General features: G+C 43.9%; 1 pseudogene; it reads left to right on the top strand.

The window, feature by feature from the left end:
* Window positions 1–373: 373 nt before the first annotated feature.
* LOC147662727 (uncharacterized) overlaps window positions 374–7,410 on the top strand; it is a 29,858-nt pseudogene continuing 22,821 nt past the window's right edge.

Genomic DNA, 7,410 nt, shown 5'->3' with positions numbered 1-7,410 from the left:
ATACTGATACATTTTGAAGCTTTACAGATCAGCTCTGGATAGGGAGTCCTCTCTGGCAGGGCAGAGCGGACCTGCATGAAATTTCACCATATCACGTAAGGGCAGCACTGAGCGGGTTTAGATGTGTAGTGGGGTAACTCCTGATGTCCTCGGGGACAGCCTGACCATGAGCAGGGTATATTCTCGTCAGCTCTTGTGACAATTTAGTTCTTTCGAGCCATTAGCTGGACTGAATAATTTTTACTTAAAGCTTAAACAACGTGTGGTGAGACAGGAAGGAGTATTTTGACCTAATTGTCCTGTGATAATGTGTTGTCTTTTCTATTTTCTTCCCTTCACAGACACTTGAGGACGTGAACATCGGAATTCCAGAATGGAGAAAAGGCAGGTTCCAAGACAAAAAGAAGAAGTGCAGTGTTCACCTAAACCCGCAAGATCCACACTCCCATCTTCTCCTATCCATAGTGGGCCTTCTTCAAGGACCCAAACTGATGCTCGGAGGGACTGGGAGATGGAAGCGCTATCGGGGAACCTGCCTAACATGATCCTTTTATCTATGTTGGAGCAGTTGGAAGCCAAAGTGGATATCTTGCAGAATACCCTAGAGGACGTGCCGTCTAGAGTCGCTGGGCTCATGGAGCAAATCTGGAAAGCAAAGGGTCTAGATCACCTTGAAAATGGGGGGGTGTCTTTGGAGAGGGTCAGTCCGGCGGTGGTTAGAGATTTTCCTCTCAGCAGGTCCCCTCCGATCAATCTTTCAGTCAGGGCCAAGGAGGTGAACCCATGCCTTCAATCGACATCTGCACCTGTTCCTGATCCACAGCCGAATCAGTGTCTTCAACCTCTGTCTCCTCATGGGCATGAACCAAAGCAGAGCCAGAGCCCCCAACCTCTGTCTCCGCATGGGCATGAACCAAAGCAGAGACAGTGCCCCCAACCTCTGTCTCCTCATAGGCATGAACCAAAGCAGAGCCAGTGCCCTCAACCTCTGTCTCCGCATGGGCATGAACCAAAGCAGAGCCAGTGCCCCCAACCTCTGTCTCCTCATGGGCATGAACCAAAGCAGAGCCAGTGCCCCCAACCTCTGTCTCCGGCTGGCCCTGGACCACGGCAGGATGGTACTGTCTCCAGGTGCCCTCCTCCAGATGTTCAAGTCATCCCAGGTGAGCCAAGCCTTCGTCTTCCACCAGTGTCTGATGATGGACAGAAACCACAGCAGGACCAGTGCATACAACTAGTTTTCCCAGTTGAACAGGAACAAGACGAGCACGTGAAGAAAGAACCACTGCATGCAGATAGTTGGGGCCCACAACAGAACGTCTGCCTGCAGCCACTGTTTCACGAGGGACATGAGCTACAGCAAAACCACTGCACACAACCAATGCTCCCAGATGGGGAGGGAACAAGTAAACTCCTAAAGCAAGAGTTGTTGTGGTTTGATGGTGAGGGTCAACGGCACAACATCTGCAGACAACCAGCATTTCAAGAAGACGAGAGTCTGCAGCTCAACACATGCCTGCAGGTTCTTTCTGATGCACATGAATTGCATCAGAACTGCAAGACTGAACCAATGCACCTTGAGACACTCAGCCCAGATCACGGCTATAAGCTAGAACCACCGAGTCCTGAGGACTACGATCAGAACTACAAGCAAGAACCACTGCACCCTGAGAACCGAGATGAGAACTCTGACCCACAACCCACATGTGCTGAAGCGCAGGGCCTATCTGGAGCCTCATCATTCCTGCCACAGAATGCTCCTGATACTGGAGGAGCTATCACTAGAGACCCACTGGATAGAGGAGATACAGACGCAGATGGATTGCTGCTCAAAGCCATCCCAGGTATTTGGTTCGTACTGAATTAACATCCAGAATGTTGAGTAACTTGTACAGTTCTGAGGGAATGTAGCATAAAATATCTCCAAAGTGGATGTTTCCATATTTTTAGTAAGACCTGCAGGGGGCCTAATCTGAGTTTTGTGGAGTGGAATCTTTGTGGGGGCCTTGAGTACACCAGAAGAGGTTATGTACCTAGTATCTCCTTTATTTTCGCAAAGGAGTTTCTCCTTCCCGTTATGTGATAGGCTAAGAATTGGGACTCTGCACATGAAAAATTACCTGAATTCTGGTCTGTGCATGAGACGCCCCATTCCGGGCTCAGGAACTCTGAGGAATTATGTGGCAGAATCTGTGATTTCAATCCAAGCACCGCGATACTCACCATCCCCTAAGTGTGAGATGAAAGTGAGGTGTTATTCACCGAGAGTAACATTGCCCTTTTTTGTTGCTAGTGCAAACTAAAGCACTTTAGAGATGGGACTGGATCTATGTGATGTTCGAGTGCACAGAATATAAGAGGATTTCTGGGTCAGTCAGGGTCTGCCGCTTAGAAGGGAAGGAAGGCAGTGTGAAGAGAACAACTCATCTGTAATTCAGGTCTGTAGTGGTGGAATGGGTAGGGTAAGACCCATGGCACCCTAAGCCTTCGATAAGAAGTGGTCGTTTTTCTGACGTGTGTAGGTACTTGTACATAGAACTGGGGGGCCTGTAGGTCAGAGAGGGCTGGCTGTATTATGTCATACTACATCATATAGAACAACGTACAAGGTCAAGGTAGGTTCAAGATTATGTGTGGTCTGTAGGGTTAGGTGCACAGTACAAGGTGGTCTGAATATCAAGCTGGGTTCGTTGTATTACAGTATACAGGATTGGGTGATATATTTTCTCCTGTTTATTTTATCTAATATGGGCCCCATTATAAGGCCTCAGTTGTGTCTCCATAATGTGTCCTGTTACATTTCCCTCAATTTTTTCTCCCTCTTAGTCAGCAATATCAGCAATTACAGAAACTCTGCTGAAGGGTGGGTGAAGTAAATGGGGATTGCTCTGAGATATGTGGAATTACTGTGGAGATTTGGCATCTGATTCCCCCAGTAATTCCAGTGTACTATGATTATATAAGATTATTGTCCCTGTGATCATGTCTGTGCGAACAATAGATTTACAATATCATATGTATATTTTGAAGCCCAATTCATCTTTCTTCCTATAGCTATTGTGTCTGAGGCCCTCTTGGACATTTCAGTGCACATTACAAGGACCAAATCATGCACATTTCTGCCTCTCTGCACAAAATGGTGCAATGCAGTGTGTTGCGATAAGCTGTAAGCATAGCCCTGACAGCATCTTCCACTTTGATACCGGCCATGAAAAATCCTGATTGACCAATCTGTTCATCCTCTTTGCTTGGCCATTACTCTGTGGGTGATGACGACTAGCACATTTATCTTGAAACCGGTTCCATCCAAATACTGCTTTATTTCCCTCAAGATAAATTGTTCACCATTATCCGATACCAATTCACACAGAAAACCCTCACTTCCATGTACAAATCATACTTTCATCCAATTTGACATGTACTCCACAAGCACAATGGCAAATTTCTAATGCACAGTAAGCATCTGAAACAGACCTAAAAAATCATTACATTCATTGCCCCGCACTCTGTCAGGAAACCCCACTTCTGTCATAAGCAGAACTCTGTATATCATCCTTTTATCATTTTGCAAACAGCTGGTAACTCTCTCTAATGAGTTTTTCCACATCCCTCTCCATGCCAGGCTACCAGTATTGCATTGTCAGTCATTTGCTGCTAGATATCACACCTAAATGTCCTTCACGGCTCACCTCTGACAGAATGAACTTGGCTATCGGTCTGCAGTTCACACAACAAATCGTTTTTCTTTTGGCCATTCTTTCCTCATGAAATGAATCACTTTCAATAAAATAGAATCTTCATCCAATGTCTTTCTCTACTTTTACACACACACACGCACGCACACTCTCTCACTCACTCACTCACTCACTCACTCACTCACTCACTCACTCACTCACTCACTCACTACCCAGCACATATTTGCTGCAGTACATTCCACATCTTCGCAGTCATTCTCTTTGTTCTCATGTTCCACATCTTCCTGCCCTCAGGGCAGTTGAGGCAAGCTATCAGTATTTTTGTTCCTCTCTCCTGCAGTGTGTTCAACCTCAAAATTATGTTTCAAAAGTTTTAAACTTAACCTCACTAACCTGGCAGTAGCCTGCTGGTGTTCACATTATTACCATTCAAAAAAGGTTGATTATCAGTTCATATTCTGAACTTGGTCCCACATAAGGATGACTTAGCCAGGTCATTTATAGGTTTATTTCTGATCTAATGAGTGAATTTTTGGTGGAGATCAGTTTTTGTCTGTCTCTGGATTAATCTTTTAGACATTTCCCTACTTCCGTTCCACAGCAGGGAAAGGTCATCTATATACCGGATCCAAATCAGAGTAGGGTTTGTCATGTTTTCGTTTTGTGATGTCCAGACCACCTGTTATGTGCCCGGGTTAGGCCCATGTAGCGAAGAGGCTCATTTCATATATCGTCCAATGTTTTACAGGATCATTTCTGCTGTGACCTTTTGCACATATTTTCATGCATGATAATGTTGGATTTGTTTCTCTAAAACTACTTTGTTTACACATCTAGCTTCGCACAACATTGTCACGATGCCTTGAACACTAAGTACAAGGCCTCTTGACGCACTATGTACAAATGCCGTATCTTCATCCACAGGGTGACAGGCCTATCTACATATCTATAACATTGTCTGACCTGTACGTATATCACAAAGATGGTTTCTATTATAAATAATGAGCATCCCAATAGATTAATAGAGGAGGCGCTACAGCTGACACCCAGGGTCCGTGCGAGCTGAGACTTCACTATGCAGCGGGCTGGCATCTCCGTGGGGGGTGTTCAGTTTGTAACCAATTTGTGGCCTGCATTCTCTCCTGTCATGTCCCTTACTGGGATTCTTGGCTTCACACCCACACACGCTCTAGGTACACACAGAGTAGGAAGTGCATAGTAGCAGTACGTCGTGGCTAGGGCGACTGCCTCCGGAATCTGGGGATCACGGTTCGATCCCCGGCACCAGCGGCAGATTAGCCCAGCACATGTGAATCTGGGCAATAGCTTGCTTAATCTTCTCGACGCCCCCCAGTGCCTATAGACCCTTACGGGTGATTGTGCGCTTTACAAATGTAGATTATATTATAATGCTGCCTTGCTTATATGCCTGCATATATACACGGTTTTAGCACCATGGTAGAACTATATCTACTATTTACGTGCTTGTAATCACTTTCAGCTGCTTCGGTCTACTGATTATTGCAGCTTATGTATTCTATACAAGAATAACGTTGGTTCAATAAATATATTGAAAACGTCCCACTGTGTATTCTCTTAGAGCAAGTAAGCTTGAGTGACTGAGCGAAAGGTTCTGTTCTGTTTCCAAGATCCCTGAGGGGTCAGGGTTGTCACGTTCAGAGGTTGCCAGAAACCAATCGCTTCCTGGTAAGGTTAGGGAGTCTTATGGTGGCACTGTGAGCTAGCTGGTCTCTAGGCCAACTCATCCTGCGGAGGTGCCCGGAGCCAGCGAAGGCACCTCATCCAAAGTTTATGTTGTCCATCAAACGTGCAGGTCCTACGGATTAGTGGGAACTACACAACACAATTCAAATTCAAAATTTCTTTATTCCACTGTAAGTTATATTCAGTCATAAAAGTACAGAGAGAAGAAAAATACATATGTAAACAGTTCATTGGTTAAAAAATTCAGTATAAAATGGTGGATCTCGAAATAGCCTATCATAGCTCACACAAGCATAGATGTACAGTTTATCAGAGGTTTGTATACATAAATAATACGGGTCAAGTAAAGGTTAGCCTTCCATACTTTTTCTAAATTTCAGGGCTGTTTTTAAAAAGTTGCATGTAAATAAAGTGCTTTCACAGTGCAGCATTTTAAGATAAATTATTGCAGGCCTAATTTGCACAAAATTCAGTTTTTTAAGAAGAGGTTTTAAAAACATTTTTCGTGGTAACGTATAGTAGGAGCATATAAGTAAAAAACTACACGACACACCTGTTCCTTCCAACAGACCACAAATACATTTGCAGAGCTGGGAGAGCAGGTGCCCATTGCTGTCCCTGAGATTTGTCTGTAATATCTATCTTTAAATATGAAAATATTGTTATTTTGGCAAAAGTCATAGTCCCAAGCATCCATGTATAGTCATATTGATATTGGTCTATTGCAAAAAGCATTTTCGTAGGCTCTTAGACCTTGCGTGTGTTGTACACATAATTAGCAAGATCACATCCTAGTTAATTGTCAAATATTATTGTCTCCTGTGTATATCTTTTGTAGAAAATTCTCTCTATCTATACAATATGATGGGAGGCTCTCCACAAGAATCAGCAATACATGGTTTTAGTTTATTGCTGTGCTTTCCAGTGAGATATTGTTGGAGGGCACTATACGCCCCCCTTGTTCTTGCATACATTTGTTGAAGGTAAAAGCATGGGACAGTAGAGGGTAGTGTTTTACACAAATTAAAATGTTGCCATTCCCATTTCACAACAATCCGTATTTAATAATTATTGAAAAGCATTTTGTTCATAATTGCAAACAATCATTAAAACCACATTCTTGCCCCTTATCGGATGACATTGGTACTTATGTTGTCATTACGTAATGTGTTTATGGCCTCCCTTTGTCCATTACTCAAGTTGGATCTGATTCTTCCCTTCTTGCCTTGACTGATGAACAATTTATTTGAACAAGTCTTTGGCGACCAAGTCACTGAAGACATCCAGATTATCATGAGGCAAGGAGGAGTTATGTGTATCTTGCTCAAGAGGAGGCTCAAGCCGGACCCAGTCATGCTACATCAATAGACAATCTAGCCCACTCAAACTCCTTTTCCAACGAGCAAATTTCTCTGACAAATGCGAAAGAACTGATCAGACTTATAAAGAAACTAAAGTACGAGGGAGCGGCCGGGCCAAACTGCATACCAAACGCAATTTTCAAGAACAATTCAGAGTTATGGTCGGAAACCCTTACCCCAGTCTTCAATGAGATTTACGCACATTCTAATATCACAGTTTCCTGGAGGGGGTCTGTCATTCACCCCATATATAACAAGCATTTACAATGCAATAGGTCTCGGGTTAATTAAGTTTGAGCTATTGGCATTGCTAAATATTGCAACACCAACTGCAACAAAAGCTATTGTTGTTGAATGAATGAATGAATGAATGAATTCGGATTTCTAAAGCGCGGGTAGCTGCCCTGAGGCGTCCAAGCGCTAAGAATATTGCTGAGGTTTAAGTTGGAAGGAAGGCAGATTCAGCTTCATTGATTATGCAGTAAACAGTAGCGTTTTCAGCTGTTTGCGGAAGGAGAGAATGTCAGGGTTTGATCTGAGATGCTGAGGCAAGGCGTTCCACTTTTTGCGACATTGTAGGAGAAGGAACGGCCTCCGGACCTTGATTTCTTTATTTGCGGCACAGTGGC

This window comes from Lissotriton vulgaris, unplaced genomic scaffold, assembly GCF_964263255.1.
Source record: "Lissotriton vulgaris unplaced genomic scaffold, aLisVul1.2 SCAFFOLD_211, whole genome shotgun sequence".
Classification (NCBI taxonomy): Eukaryota; Metazoa; Chordata; class Amphibia; order Caudata; family Salamandridae; genus Lissotriton; species Lissotriton vulgaris.
Note: the sequence above shows the minus strand (reverse complement) of the source record. Positions and strands in the feature narration are given on the sequence as shown.